Source organism: Canis lupus, chromosome X (assembly GCF_003254725.2).
Source record: "Canis lupus dingo isolate Sandy chromosome X, ASM325472v2, whole genome shotgun sequence".
Taxonomy (NCBI): Eukaryota; Metazoa; Chordata; class Mammalia; order Carnivora; family Canidae; genus Canis; species Canis lupus.
In genome coordinates, this window is record NC_064281.1 from 82667287 (window position 1) to 82683848 (window position 16562).

Here is a 16562-nt window from a genome sequence, read left to right on the forward strand (position 1 = left end):
ATCCTGGGGTCTGGGGATCGAATCCCATATTGGGCTCCCTGCATGGAGCCTGCTTCTCCCTCTGCTTGTGTCTCTGCCTCTCTCTTTCTGTGTCTATCATGAATAAATAAATAAAATCTTTAAAAAATATAATACTTTTTTAAGCACTCATTATAGTTTGTTTATTGATACAAAAAATTACACACATCAAATATGTGTATCTTGATGAATTTGGACATATAAATAGACTTGTGATAACTAGCATCACAACCAAGATATTAAACATATCCATTACCCCCCACCCCAATTTTCATTGTGTTCTTTTCTGTTTTGCTTTGTTTTTGGTCAGAACATTTGACATGGGATATATCATCTTAACATATTTTAAAGTGCATAATACCACGTACAGTAATGATACTGTTTTCTTCTAATTAAGTTCTATGTGCAACATGGGGCTTGAACTCATGACCCTGAGATCGGGAGTTGCATGCTCTTCTGACTAGTCAGGCACCTCATTATTGTTTTCATTTCCAGATTCCAATTTTTCAACTGACTTTTGTGTATTATTCTAGTATCCTGTAAATGTGCTGTGCTATAGCTGCTTCTTAGGAGTTTTTTGGCTGATTCTCTGGGTTTTTCAGCAGAAACAGTCATATCATTTATGCACAAAGACAGTTTATTTTCTTCCTTCCCAATCTGTATACCTTTTCTTCCATATTGCATTATCTAGGATTTCAGTATGGTGCTGAATAGATAATGATGTTGAATGGTGAGATGAACATTCTGACTTTGTTTCTTATTCTAGGGAAAAAGCATCTAGTTTCTTACTATTATGGAATATGTTAGACATAGGTTGTTTGTAGAGGTTCTTTATCAAATTAAGGAAGTTCCTCTTGACTCCTACTTTGCTATGAGTTTCTATCATGAATGGTGTTGAATTTTATCAAATGCTTTTTCCTTTTTTTTGGCTGGGTACAGTGTACTTTATTGATCATACATGACAAGGTAGGGCTCTGTAAGCTTCTCCTTTTCTACAGGGGATCTGGGATTGAAACTGTATTGAGGTTGTGAGAGTCTCAATGTGTTGAGGGATGGGTTGGGGCTAGGAGTCTCCAGTAACTGAAGAATTCTCTTCCTCTTGTGCTTTCATTGGGTCTGGTAGTCCAGGGGTCTCTTACTCCTTGGAGGCCATGTGGACCGTAAAAAGTCCAACACCTGGTTCCTGTAGCCAAATTCATTGTCATACTAAGAAATGAGCTATAGATGAAATGATTATTGAGACCAATGGCAGCCCCAGCATCACTGTTAAAGTCTCGGTGTAGTCCAAGATGTTCTTGAGGTGGCCCACATTCTTGATGGCATTGTATTTGGAAGCTTTCTCCACACAGCAGGTCATATCTATGACTCTTACACTGGGGATGGGTACATGTAAGGCCATGCCAGTGAGCTTCCCATTCAGCTCAGGAATAACCTCGCTCACAGCCTTGGCAGCACCAGTAGAAAGAAGCAGGAATAATGTTGAGGGCAGCCCCTTGGCCATCACACCACAGCTTTTCAGAGGGGCCATCCATAACCTTTTGCATGGAAGTGATGGCATGGACTGTCGTCATGAGTCCCTCCATGATGCAAATGTTGTTATGGATGATTGTGGCCAGAGAGGCCAAGCAATTGGTTGTGCAGGGGTCATTGCTGACAATCTTAGGGAGTTGTCATACTTTTCATGGTCCATGCTCATCACAAACATGCAGATATTAGCAGAAGGGACAGAGATGATGACCCTCTTGGCCCTACCTTCAAGTGACTCCCCAGCCATCTCCATAGTAGTGAAGACTCCAGTGGGCTCCACAATGCATTCAGCATCCACATCACTTGGGTGCTGATGCCGGCAGGAGCTCACTCTCAGGAGATGGAGATAGGTTTTTCATTGATGACAAGTTTCCTATTCTCAGCCTTGCCTGTACCACTGAATTTGCCATAGATGGAATCATACTAGAACATGTAGCTCATGTAATTGAAATCAATGGAGTCATTGATAGAGGCATTATCCACTTTGCCAAGCACACAATATAGGCAAATCCATTTACTCGACCTTCATTATCATGTTTCAGGGATGTGGTTGGCATTGCACAAGAACATGCATCTATCTGTTAAATGGGAAGAGCAGAAAGCCTGCCAAATGCTTTTTCTGTATCTTTTCATATGACCATAAGATTTGTATTGTTTAGCTTGTTGTGATGGACTACATTAATTGACTTTCAGATGTCACACCAGCCCTGCATATCTGGAATAAATCCCATAATGTCATGATGTATAATTCTCTTTATACATTTTTGTATTCAATTTGCTCATATTTTCTCAAGGATTTTTTCATCTATGTTCATGAGAGACACTGGTCTGTAGTTTCTCTCTCTTGTAATATATTTGGTTCTGGTATTAGGGTAATGCCAGCCTCAGAATGAGTTAGGAAGTATCACCTCAACTTCTATTTTCTAGATAAGCTTATATGGATTTAGTATAATTTCCTTAAATGTTTGGTAGATTTTACATTGGTAGAATTCACCATCTCAGCCTATTGCTTTCTGTTTTGTCATGTCATTAATTATCGATTTAATTTTTTAAATAGATGCAGACTTATTAAGATTGTCTATTTCTTCTTTTGTGAGTTTTGGTAAATTGAGTCTTTCAAGGAATTGTTCCATTTCAACTAAGTTATCTAATTTGGGAACAGAGAGTTGTTCTTATTATTCTTTTATTATCCTTTTAATGTCTATGGGATCAGTAGTGATGGTCCTTATTTCATTTCTAGTTTTAGCAAATTTGTGTCTGTTCTCTTTTTTCACTTACTTAACCTAACTACAAATTCATCTGTTTTATTGACCTCTTCAAAGAACGAACTTTTGGATTTGTTGATTTTTCTCTACTGATTTTTTGTTTTCAATTTTATTGATTTCTGCTCTACTTTTTATTATTTCTTCTGCTAATTTTGTATTTAACTTGTTCTTTTATTTTAACATTTGTTCTCCTTTTCTCATTTCCTAAAGTGGAAGCTTAAATTATCGATTTGAAGTCTTTATTCTCTAATATCCAATGCAATAAATTTCCCTCTAATTACTGCTTTTTCTGCATACCACATATTTTATCATTTTATTTTTATTTTTTTTTATTTTTTATTTTTTTATCATTTTATTTTTAAATTGGTTTAAAATATTTTTGTAGGATCTAGTTTTTACTTAAAACCCAGTTAGTTAACCAATAGTGTAATATTAGTTTCAGAAGTAGAATTCAGTAATTCATCACTTACATATAATACCCAGTGCTCGGGATCCCTGGGTGGCGCAGTGGTTTGGCGCCTGCCTTTGGCCCAGGGCGTGATCCTGGAGACCCGGGATCGAATCCCACGTCAGGCTCCCGGTGCATGGAGCCTGCTTCTCCCTCTGCCTATGTCTCTGCTTCTCTCTCTCTCTGTGTGACTATCATAAATAAATAAATAAAAATTAAAAAAAAATACCCAGTGCTCATCACAAGTGCCCTTCCCAATACCCATCATCCACTTAGCTCATCTCCCTGCCCACTTCCCCTTCAGCAACCTTCAGTTTGTTCTCTATTGTTAAGAGTCTGTTTTATGGTTTGCCTCGCTCTCTCTCTTTTTCCCCCTATGTCCTTCTGTTCTGTTTCTTCAATTCCACATGAGTGAAATCATATGGTATTTGTTTTTCTTTGAGTTATTTCACTTAGCATAATGTACTCTAACTCTATGTCATTGCAAATGGTAAGATTTCATTCTTTTTATCGCTGGGCAATATTGCATTGTAGATATATATACCACAACTTCCTTATCCATTCATCAGTCAAAATATGTTTTAATTTCTCATGAGACTTCTTTGAACCACATGTTATTTAGAAGCATGTTGTATTTTTTTTTCAATTATCTCTTTCTTATTTATTTCTGGTTTAATTCCATTGTAGTTTAAGAGCATATACTGTATGGCTTTTCTTCTTTTAACTTTGTTAAGCTGTGTTTTATGGCCAAGACTATGGTCCATATTGGTGAATGTTTTGTATGAATTTGAGAAGAGTGTGCATTCTGCTGTTGTTAGATAATGTATTCTATAGATATCAGTTAGATCCAGTTAACTGTTGGTACAGTTCAATTCAACAATGTCATTAATTTTCAGCATGTTGCGTCTGTTCATTTTATTTTTATTTTTATTTTTAAGTAGTCTCCACCCCTAGTGTGGAGCTCAAACTTAAAACTCCAAGATCAAGAGTCATGCTCTACTGACTCAGCCAGCCAGGTGCCCCTGGATCATGAATTATTGGTAGAGGAGTGTTGAAGTCTCCAGCTATAATAGTGGATTCATCTATTTCTCCTTGAAGTTCTATCAGTTTTTGCCTCACATATTTAGACACTGCTATATGCATTATGCAGACACATTAATGCATACACATTAAGGATTGCTATGTCTTCCTGGAGAATTGAACTTTTATCATTATGTAATGCCCTTCTCTATCCCTAATAATTTTCCTTGTTCGAAGTCTACTTTGTCTGATATTAACAAAGCCACTCTAGCTTTCTCTTGATTACTGTTGGCATGTTATATCTTTCTCTGTCCCTTTACCTTTAATCTATATATGTCTTTACATTTAAAGTGTCTTTGTTTTTTTGTAGACAACATACAGTTGGTCTTGGTTTTTTTTTTTATCCATTTTGACAGTCTCTGTCTTTAACTGGTATATTTAATCTGTTGACATTTAAAGTGATTGTTGATATAGTTGTAGTAACATCAACCACCATTTGTTATTTTCTATTTTTTTTAAAGATTTTATTTATTTATTCATGAGAGACACAGAGAGAGAAGAGAGAGAAGCAGAGACATAGGCAGAGGGAGAAGCAGGCTCCATGCAGGGAGCCCGATGTGGGACTCAATCCTGGATCCTGGAATCACGCCCCGAGCCAAAGGCAGACACCCAACCACTGAGCCACCCAGGCATCCCTATTATTTTCTATTAATTGCCTTTTTTATTTATTATTTTTTTCTGGTCTTCCACTCTTTTTCTGTCTTCTTTGGATTTGAGTATTTTACGGGATTTCATTTTTTTCTACTTTCTTAGCATATCAATTGCATTTCTGTTTTAAGTGGTTGTCCACTCATTTACAATATACATTTATAATTAATCCAAGTCTACTTTCAAATAATAGTCCATTACTACATGGATAGTACAAGTAGCTTATAACAAAGTATTCCTATTTCCTCCCTCTTATCCCTCATAGCATTGTTGTCATTCATTTCACTATCCATGAGTTATATTACTGAATGCATTGTTGCAACTATTTTGAACAAAATGTTACCTGTTTGATTGAATATAAGACAAATAAAAGATTTTATTTTACCTTCATATATTCCTAATGCTCCTCTAATGTTTTTCCTTTCATAGCATAAATCTGAATTTTTGATTCATATAATCTTTCTTCTTTCTGAAGAACTTTTAGAAACATTTCTTGCTAGACAGATTTAGTAGTAACAAATTCCCTCAATTTTGTTTTGTCTGAGAAAGTATTATTCTCACTTTTGAAGAATCATTTCACTGGGTTCACAGAATTCTGGGTTAATGATTTGTTTTTTTTTTAACACTTTAATATTTTAATCCACGTTCTTCTTCCTATATAGTTTCTGTAAAGAAGTCAATGTAATTCTTATTCTTGCTTCTTTTTATGTAAGGTGGTTTCCCTCTCTATATTCTCTTTTATTTTTCCATGATTGTTCAGCTCCAAGGCTCAAGATAGGCAATATATTCCTTTTGGTTATTGAAAAGGCAGATTTCTTTCTAGATTACTCTTAAATGACCTCAGAAATTGGAGGTTCAAAATTTGTATAAGGACTTCTTGGTGGATTCCACACCTGACGAGTCCCTGGGCTTTGTATTCTGTTCCCTGCATCCTTTAAATATGTAAAAAGTAATGTTTAATTCTACCCAATTTAGTGAATATTATCAAGATGAAAGCTTCAGTGTTCTATTTAGCTTTCTGGGAAGCCATTTTTTTAAAGTTTTAAAATTTTAATTCCAGTATAGTTAATATACAGTGTTATATTAATTTCAGGTGTACAGTACAGCTATTCAGCAATTCTATATGGAAGGCATATTTTTAAATACTTAGCCAAACTATTCTTCACCTTTTTTTCAGACCCCAAAAGTCACTAAAAGTATTTGACTATTATTTTTGTTTTTTTCAGATGGAAGATCATTCTGGGCACAGTTTCTTATATTGCTGAAAATGGAACCTTTTGGAGAAAACATAAAAAGATAGTAGTTTTATGTTTTCCCATGTTTTGTATACAACAAAATAAATTCTATTATTTTTTGTCTAAAAACATTTTTATTTTAGGGTAGTCATGATTGATAATGCAGTTGATCTTGAAGGACTAGAAACAACATATCAATAATTAAAAGCAGATAAATTATCTTATAATCATTACTATCAACTGCATTTCTGTATGAAAAACAGATTACAAACGATAACTGAAATCTTTAGGCATTATTCATTGCTTCATTTTTTAAGAGAAAGCCTTAAATTGCATCTTCTCTTACCACTGTGCTTGAAGATAGGTTATCAAAATCTTTAGTGTTATCTTTCTTCATAGCTGTGATAAATCTGAGTGAAAGCCATATTACAATATCTTGGCATTTTTTTTGGATTACATAAGGACCTAGTCTTTCTTTTTTTTAAAAAAAGATTTTATTTACTTATTCATGAGAGGCACCGAGAGAGAGGCAGAGGCAGAGGGAGAAGCAGGATCCTTGCAGGGAGCCTGATGGTGAGACTCATCCCAGGACCCCAGAGTCACGACCTGAGCCAAAGGCAGATACTCAACCACTGAGCCACCGAGGCATCCCAAGGACCCAGTCTTTCAAAATGTGAAGGTGTACTGTGATTATTGAATAAGACTGTGGGCAAAGTCCCTGATGGAGACAAAATAATCTCTTGAAGGCAAAGACTGTATATCAAGAATCACTGCATAATAATGGTAATAGTACAAGCAAAACTTTAAAAATGGACATGAGAGCCTGGTGGCAGCTTGTCTTCATTTTTATTTCAATCTTATTTGAGACATTTTTAATATTTTTAATACACTGCCTACATTCAGCTAATAGCGACTCTGGGTCCCTGCGAATGAGCACCCTAGTGTACAATTGTACCTAGAGGCCACAATCTGACTCTATACAGCACACAGTCTGTGCATTCATTTCCTCACCTGCGATGGTAGGGGTGTCTAAGGCCAGAGAATGACTGGATGTTTGTGAGCCTCAGGTATAGAGGAACATGAAGTAGCCTATTGTTCCACATCAAGATATCTTCCTAGACTTTCTATAGACTACCTAGATGCTGCCTACATATGAATTGCCCCTTCACAGGACAAGGCTTCTAAAAACACTGTTCCAGATTCTCCTGTATTGTCTCCTCTAGTGTAGAACCTATACTCTTGAAATCTTCCTCCTCACCCTCAGGGATCCTGCAGCATCTCCCAGTTGTATGCAGGTCCTTTTTTTACTACTACCTGGTTGATTCTGATGCTTACATTTTTACTTTGTTTCTCCCTGTAGCCATTGCTTACTCAGACATGGTTTGTTTAGTCCTGTATAGGCATCCTTGCAAAAGTCATTCTTTACTATTATTATACTTTTAAATGTTTCAGGATAAAGTAAAAACTGTTTTGATGTTTTTTAGCTGGGATAGGCTATGCTTTCCAATTCACAGGCATGTTGAGGCCCTTTGTCACCTCCTTATTCTGTACAAGATGAACAATTTGTCCAGTGAGGTTATCATTCTGCTCCTGTATTTGTTGGTTTGGAGAGAAGAGCTACATCTAGGTTATCTTTAAATTTTTCTTTCTATAAATGATTATATACTATATACAATATTCTCTACATTGCTTATTTCACTTAACAATCTTGAACATATTTCCATATCAATAATATAGAACTGCTTCTTTCTTTTAAACTACTGCCAGGTACTCCACTGTATAAATGTAAAACAACTAATTTAGCCAATCCCCTACTGAAGGATGTTAAGGGTTTTTTTTTTCAGTCTTTTCCTATTACGAACAGTGCAGCAACAAACATCCTAGTATATACATTATATGCACATGTGCCTCTAGAATACTGAATCACAGGATGTGTGCATTTTTATATAGATACATATGGCCAGTTTACTCTCCACTGAGTTTACATTCTATTGAATTTTAAAATTTTTAATGATTTTATTTATTTATTTGACACAGAGAGAGAACAATCAGGGGGAGTGGCAGAAGGAAAGGGAAAAGTAGGCTCCCTATTGAGCAGGGTGCCTAATACGAAGCTTGATCCCATGACCCCGGGATCATGACCTGAGCCAAAGGCAGATGCTTAACCGACTGAGCTACTCAGGTGCCCCCTCCATTGATATTTTAAAACTAATGGTAACAAGTTCTTCCTTTGCACACAAAAGAACTCTTCCTTACACTACATTGTTTTAACATTTTGAATTATTTTCAAAATTAATATAGTCTTCTTTTAAAATTAAAAAAAATTAGAGTAGGCTGAATCCTCTTTTCCCACTATTCCCAAATCTGGTCTAATCAGTGCTGTCCTCAAAGCAATCACCATCTTGAGTGTGCATGTTACGATGTGTATTCTTTTTTACTCTTTCCTGTGCATTGGCAATAATATACATTAAGTGTAACTATAGAGGATACATACATTACTTTGTGGTTTGAACTTTTAACATAAATGTTATCATATTATGTATATCATTTTGCATGGTTTTTAACCTAGTAATTTTTTTACTTCACTCTACATTGATTGATGACTGAAAAAAGATATTATTTCTTGCTCAAGATGCATGTCCATTGAGGGTTAGAGAGCTCTGCTCATTGGACTTAGGGACCCAAGCTGCTGGAGTAGTCACTATTTTGAACATAGACAGTTTTCATAGCATAAGGAAAGCAAGCTCTTCAGGTTTTCCCACGTGTCACAGAAGGAACAACTCATTGGCCAAAATTAGACATACTGTCCTAAGCAACCATAAGAGAGCCACTGAGTGCAATCTTACTGTATGTCCAGAAAGTGAAGCAAACTAACAGCAAATAACACTAATTACTCTAATAATCAAGAAAACTGAGCTGCAGAACATACACATTTCCCATTTTTTTTTTTTTTTTTTTTTTTTTTTTTTTTTTTTTTTTTTTCACATTTCCCATTTTAATATACACTCCCAAATTATACTCCAAAGTATACCACTATCAGACTGTGATCTCCCCATATTTTTCTCAACAATTGTTAATAGCATTTTTTTTAAGTTTTCCAGTCTGATGAAGGAAAAAAAATGATGCTAATATAATTTGTATTTTTTCTGATTGCTAGTGTGGTTGAGTATCTTTTCATTTGTATCAGTCTTTTGTACTTCTTCTTCTGTAACCTACATGTTCATGTCATTGGCCATTTTTCTATTAAGTTGTTATTAAGTATTCTAACCAATTTGTAGAAGTGCTTTATACATTATGGATATGGATCCTTATTGTTATGTGTGTTGTAAATTTTTTATCAGATTGTTATTTAAAGTCCACTTCCTTTTATTATTCTCCATGGACACAGAAACCAATGCTTTGAATCTCTCACATAAAGTCCACTGAAACATTTGAAAATAGCCAAGTCACTCACTATCTTTCTCTTCTTTGAGCTAAATAGTCTGAATTCCTTTAACCCTTCCTCATAAGACTGATATTTCAATTTCTTTAATCACATTTCTACTTTGTACACATATTGGTACTATAGTGGCCTACTAGACACACCATACACTTCTAATCTGTGTAGCTGGCCTGCTTTTTTTCTTTCTTCTCTTCTTAATTAGCAGCCAGTAAGCTTAAAACTAAATTTGTTTTCCACCAATAGGAAGAACATATTTCTTTACAACTTGCATTTTGAGCCCCATTCCAGCCTTTTTATATCCCAATACTTGTTTCTCTCTCCTTTGCTATTTTTAAATTCACCTTATATTTTATTTTATGTGTCATTAGATGTCTATTTTTCTGGGAAAATGAGAGGTATAAGTAAATGGGTAAAGGGCAGAGAGAGAAAGTGAATGAGAGAGCTCTGGAAAATTTATAATGTAAAAGTTCATCTCCCAGAACTATTTTATCTTAATTTTAGCCTGCTTTGGTTGGATACTTTCCCCACAAGAACTTTATGGTATAGATTCTGGTAAATTCTTTTTTTTAAAGATTCTGTGGCCGAGTTCAAAAAGGGTGTTGCCTGTGTTCTTCTCTAGGATTTTGATGGAATCTTGTCTCACATTTAGATCTTTCATCCATTTTGAGTTTATCTTTGTGTATGGTGAAAGAGAGTGGTCTAGTTTCATTCTTCTGCATGTGGATGTCCAATTTTCCCAGCACCATTTATTGAAGAGACTGTCTTTCTTCCAATGGATAGTCTTTCCTCCTTTATCGAATATTAGTTGCCCATAAAGTTCAGGGTCCACTTCTGGATTCTCTATTCTGTTCCACTGATCTATGTGTCTGTTTTTGTGCCAGTACCACACTGTCTTGATGACCACAGCTTTGTAGTACAACCTGAAATCTGGCATTGTGATGCCCCCAGCTATGGTTTTCTTTTTTAAAATTCCCCTGGCTATTCGGGGTCTTTTCTGATTCCACACAAATCTTAAAATAATTTGTTCTAACTCTCTGAAGAAAGTCCATGGTATTTTGATAGGGATTGCATTAAACGTGTATATTGCACTGGGTAACATTGACATTTTCACAATATTAATTCTGCCAATCCATGAGCATGGAATATTTTTCCATCTCTTTGTGTCTTCCTCAATTTCTTTCAGAAGTGTTCTATAGTTTTGAGGGTATAGATCCTTTACATCTTTGGTTAGGTTTATTCCTAGGTATCTTATGCTTTTGGGTGCAATTGTAAATGGGATTGACTCCTTAATTTCTCTTTCTTCAGTCTCATTGTTAGTGTATAGAAATGCCACTGACTTCTGGGCATTGATTTTGTATCCTGCCACGCTACCGAATTGCTGTATGAGTTCTAGCAATCTTGGGGTGGAGACTTTTGGGTTTTCTATGTAGAGTATCATGTCATCGGCGAAGAGGGAGAGTTTGACTTCTTCTTTGCCAATTTGAATGCCTTTAATGTCTTTTTGTTGTCTGATTGCTGAGGCTAGGACTTCCAGTACTATGTTGAACAGCAGTGGTGAGAGTGGACATCCCTGTCTTGTTCCTGATCTTAGGGGAAAGGCTCCCAGTGCTTCCCTATTGAGAATGATATTTGCTGTGGGCTTTTCATAGATGGCTTTTAAGATGTCGAGGAATGTTCCCTCTATCCCTACACTCTGAAGAGTTTTGATCAGGAATGGATGCTGTATTTTGTCAAATGCTTTCTCTGCATCTAATGAGAGGATCATATGGTTCTTGGTTTTTCTCTTGCTGATATGATGAATCACATTGATTGTTTTACGGGTGTTGAACCAGCCTTGTGTCCCAGGGATAAATCCTACTTGGTCATGGTGAATAATTTTCTTAATGTATTGTTGGATCCTATTGGCCAGTATCTTGTTGAGAATTTTTGCATCCATGTTCATCAGGGATATTGGTCTGTAATTCTCCTTTTTGGTGGGGTCTTTGTCTGGTTTTGGAATTAAGGTGATGCTGGCCTCATAGAACGAATTTGGAAGTACTCCATCTCTTTCTATCTTTCCAAACAGCTTTAGGAGAATAGGTATGGTTTCTTCTTTAAACGTTTGATAAAATTCCCCTGGGAAGCCATCTGGCCCGGGACTCTTGTGTCTTGGGAGGTTTTTGATGACTGCTTCAATTTCCTCCCTGGTTATTGGCCTGTTCAGGTTTTCTATTTCTTCCTGTTCCAGTTTTGGTAGTTTGTGGCTTTCCAGGAATGCGTCCATTTCTTCTAGATTGCCTAATTTATTGGCGTATAGCTGTTCATAATATGTTTTTAAAATCGTTTGTATTTCCTTGGTGTTGGTAGTGATCTCTCCTTTCTCATTCATGATTTTATTAATTTGAGTCTTCTCTCTCTTCTTTTTAATAAGGCTGGCTAATGGTTTATCTATCTTATTAATTCTTTCAAAGAACCAACTCCTGGTTTTGTTGATCTGTTCCACAGTTGTTCTGGTCTCGATTTCGTTGAGTTCTGCTCGAATCTTTATTAACTCCCTTCTTCTCTTGGGTGTAGGATCTATTTGCTGTTTTTTCTCTAGCTCCTTTATGTGTAAGGTTAGCTTTTGTATTTGAGTTCTTTCCAGTTTTTGAATGGATGCTTGTATTGCGATGTATTTCCCCCTTAGGACTGCTTTTGCTGCATCCCAAAGATTTTGAACAGTTGTATCTTCATTCTCATTAGTTTCCATGAATCTTTTTAATTCTTCCTTAATTTCCTGGTTGACCCTTTTATCTTTTAGCAGGATGGTCCTTAACCTCCACGTGTTTGAGGTCCTTCCAAACTTCTTGTTGTGATTTAGTTCTAATTTCAAGGCATTATGGTCTGAGAATATGTAGGGGACAATCCCAATCTTTTGGTATCGGTTCAGACCCGCTTTGTGACCCAATATGTGGTCTACTCTGGAGAAAGTTCCATGTGCGCTTGAGAAGAATGTGTATTCAGTTGAGTTTGGATGTAAAGTTCTGTAGATATCTGTGAAATCCATCTGGTCCAGTGTATCATTTAAAGCTCTCGTTTCTTTGGAGATGTTTTGCTTAGAAGACCTATCGAGTATAGAAAGCGCTAGATTGAAGTCACCAAGTATAAGTGTATTATTATCTAAGTATTTCTTCACTTTGGTTAATAATTGATTGATATATTTGGCAGCTCCCACATTCGGGGCATATATATTGAGGATTGTTAAGTCCTCTTGTTGAATAGATCCTTTAAGTATGATATAGTGTCCCTCTTCATCTCTCACTACAGTCTTTGGGGTAAATTTTAGTTTATCTGATATAAGGATGGCTACCCCTGCTTTCTTTTGAGGACCATTCGAATGGTAAATGGTTCTCCAACCTTTTATTTTCAGGCTGTAGGTGTCCTTCTGTCTAAAATGAGTCTCTTGTAGACAGCAAATAGATGGGTCCTGCTTTTTTATCCAGTCTGAAACCCTGCGCCTTTTGATGGGGTCATTAAGCCCGTTCACATTCAGAGTTACTATTGAGAGATATGAGTTTAGTGTCATCATGATATCTATTCAGTCCTTGTTTTTGTGGACTGTTCCACTGAACTTCTTCTTAAAGGGGAATTTTAAGAGTCCCCCTTAAAATTTCTTGCAGAGCTGGTTTGGAGGTCACATATTCTTTTAGTTGCTGCCTGTCTTGGAAGCTCTTTATCTCTCCTTCCATTTTGAATGAGAGCCTTGCTGGATAAAGTATTCTTGGTTGCATGTTCTTTTCATTTAGGACCCTGAATATATCCTGCCAGCCCTTTCTGGCCTGCCAGGTCTCTGTGGAGAGGTCTGCTGTTACCCTAATACTCCTCCCCATAAAAGTCAGGGATTTCTTGTCTCTTGCTGCTTTAAGGATCTTCTCTTTATCTTTGGAATTTGCAAGCTTCACTATTAAATGTCAAGGTGTTGAACGGTTTTTATTGATTTTAGGGGGGGATCTCTCTATTTCCTGGATCTGAATGCCTGTTTCCCTTCCCAGATTAGGAAAGTTTTCAGCTAGAATTTGTTCAAATACATATTCTGGCCCTCTGTCCCTTTCGGCGCCCTCGGGAACCCCAATTAAACGAAGAGAAGAACACAGGCAACACCCTTTTTGAACTCGGCCACAGTAACTTCTTGCAAGATACATCCACGAAGGCAAAAGAAACAAAAGCAAAAATGAACTATTGGGACTTCATCAAGATAAGAAGCTTTTGCACAGCAAAGGATACAGTCAACAAAACTCAAAGACAACCTACAGAATGGGAGAAGATATTTGCAAATGACATATCAGATAAAGGGCTAGTTTCCAAGATCTATAAAGAACTTATCAAACTCAACACCAAGGAAACAAACAATCCAATCATGAAATGGGCAAAAGACATGAAGAGAAATCTCACAGAGGAAGACATAGACATGGCCAACATGCACATGAGAAAATGCTCTGCATCACTTGCCATCAGGGAAATACAAATCAAAACCACAATGAGATACCACCTCACACCAGTGAGAATGGGGAAAATTAACAAGGCAGGAAACAACAAATGTTGGAGAGGATGCGGAGAAAAGGGAACCCTCTTACACTGTTGGTGGGAATGTGAACTGGTGCAGCCACTCTGGAAAACTGTGTGGAGGTTCCTCAAACAGTTAAAAATATACCTGCCCTACGACCCAGCAATTGCACTGTTGGGGATTTACCCCAAAGATACAAATGCAATGAAACGCCGGGACACCTGCACCCCGATGTTTCTAGCAGCAATGGCCACGATAGCCAAACTGTGGAAGGAGCCTCGGTGTCCAACGAAAGATGAGTGGATAAAGAAGATGTGGTTTATGTATACAATGGAATATTACTCAGCTATTAGAAATGACAAATACCCACCATTTGCTTCAAAGTGGATGGAACTGGAGGGTATTATGCTGAGTGAAGTAAGCCAGTCGGAGAAGGACAAACATTATATGTTCTCATTCATTTGGGGAATATAAATAATAGTGAAAAGGAATATAAGGGAAGGGGGGAAGAAATGTGTGGGAAATATCAGAAAGGGAGACAGAACGTAAAGACTGCTAACTCTGGGAAACGAACTAGGGGTGGTAGAAGGGGAGGAGGGCGGGGGGTGGGAGTGAATGGGTGACGGGCACTGGGGGTTATTCTGTATGTTAGTAAATTGAACACCAATAAAAAATAAATTAAAAAAAAAGATTCTGGTAAATTCTGATCCTTTTCATTCTACTCACTATTTTCCTTTTTACGCAGGTACCTAGTTGTCAGTCCGTCCCAGAAGTAACAACTTGTATTTTTCCGTTTTAAGTTTTATCCTGTTTCTGTAAGGGGCATTTCCCCCAAATTAGTCACAATCATTTTTAATTGAATTCTGTTATTGAGAAGAACTAGCAGCTCCTGTGTCATTTAGCATCATCTGCAAACTTGGGAATTTTTCCTTAAATATATATCTCAGGCATAATAAAATTATATACCTAAACTATCAACGTCTTGATAGTTTGATTAGAATTTCATTGTTTTCTGATTGCTGAGCATTTCTAGTGGCATGGCTGTTTATTTCAGGCCTAGTGTGCACCATCAAGTGGTGTTCCTGCTATGCAGAATCACCAGAAATACAGTGCCCCTTGCAAGATAATGCACACAGGCCAGCTGAGAACAACTGGGGACCCCAGAAAGGTCTCAGATGAGTTTCTGTGGCTTTGTCATTTCTCACTCCAGGTAGTGCCTGGGTCAAATACCTTCGAAGTTTTTGTGCCTTCTTTTCAAAAACTCTTGTTATAGCCATCACCAGTGCTCCCTGTCTATGTCATCATCAACACTTTGTGCTACAGTTAGCTGCCTAAGTTTCCTTTATACTATGGGATCACTATGTAGTAGAATGCCATCTTGTTCAGTGTTTTCCCAGTAACATAAAAATTGAGATGGGCAGATTTCAGTTTGTTATAAGCAAAATCATTCTTACAATCAGAGCCTTTCCAGCAATAGAACAGACTGTTTCTTTTATTTTTTATAGGTAAATGGATGGTGTCTATTTATTTTTTAAATAATAAATTTATTTTTTATTGGTGTTCAATTTGCCAACATACAGAATAACACCCAGTGCTCATCCCATCAACTGCCCCCCTCAGTGCCTGCCACCCATTCACCCCCACCCCCCACGCTCCTCCCCTTCCACCACCCCTAGTTCGTTTCCCAGAGTTAGGAGTCTTTATGTTCTGTCTCCCTTTCTGATATTTCCTACCCACTTCTTCTCCCTTCCCTTCTATTCCCTTTCACTATTATTTATATTCCCCAAATTAATGAGAACATATAATGTTTGTGTGGATGGAACTGGAGGGTATTATGCTGAGTGAACAGATGTTTCTTAAAGTAGGTAGCACCTGAACCCCAGAGGTATTCAAGCAAAAGTTGGAAAGCTCTCATCCCCCCACTAAATTATACCATCTGTCATCATTAAAATCAATTAATTAAATTTTTAAATGGAGTTATCTATTTTTGCTGAATATACATGAATCTTGTAAAACATTAAAATTGTACAGAAAAGATCACTCTGGTGCAGGGAAGAGCTCCTATTGGACAAGGTAAGAGGTGATTCAGGAGAAGCACTTATGACATGTGCCAGTCATTGAGTTATGGTGTCTTAACTCGGACCAACTCTTCTATACTATGCTTTGTGATGCTGAAGCTGGGAGTCAGAAAACTACATTTCTACATTTGACAACTGGATTCACATCAGGCTCTGCCAGTAGCAAGTGTTAGAAGGAGACTGCAAGGCTGAAGTAGGAAGAGACTTGCTCATTGTCTGTTCCATTTAGCAAATTTCAGTTATACAGTTATACAACACAGTGTCACCAACTACAGTCACCATGTTATACATTAGATCCT

At 36.9% G+C, this 16562-nt stretch overlaps 1 pseudogene; it reads right to left on the bottom strand.

Annotated features, from left to right (window-relative positions):
* Positions 1-1153: 1153 nt before the first annotated feature.
* LOC112649114 (glyceraldehyde-3-phosphate dehydrogenase-like) lies at positions 1154-4157 on the bottom strand (annotated as a pseudogene).
* Positions 4158-16562: the final 12405 nt, after the last annotated feature.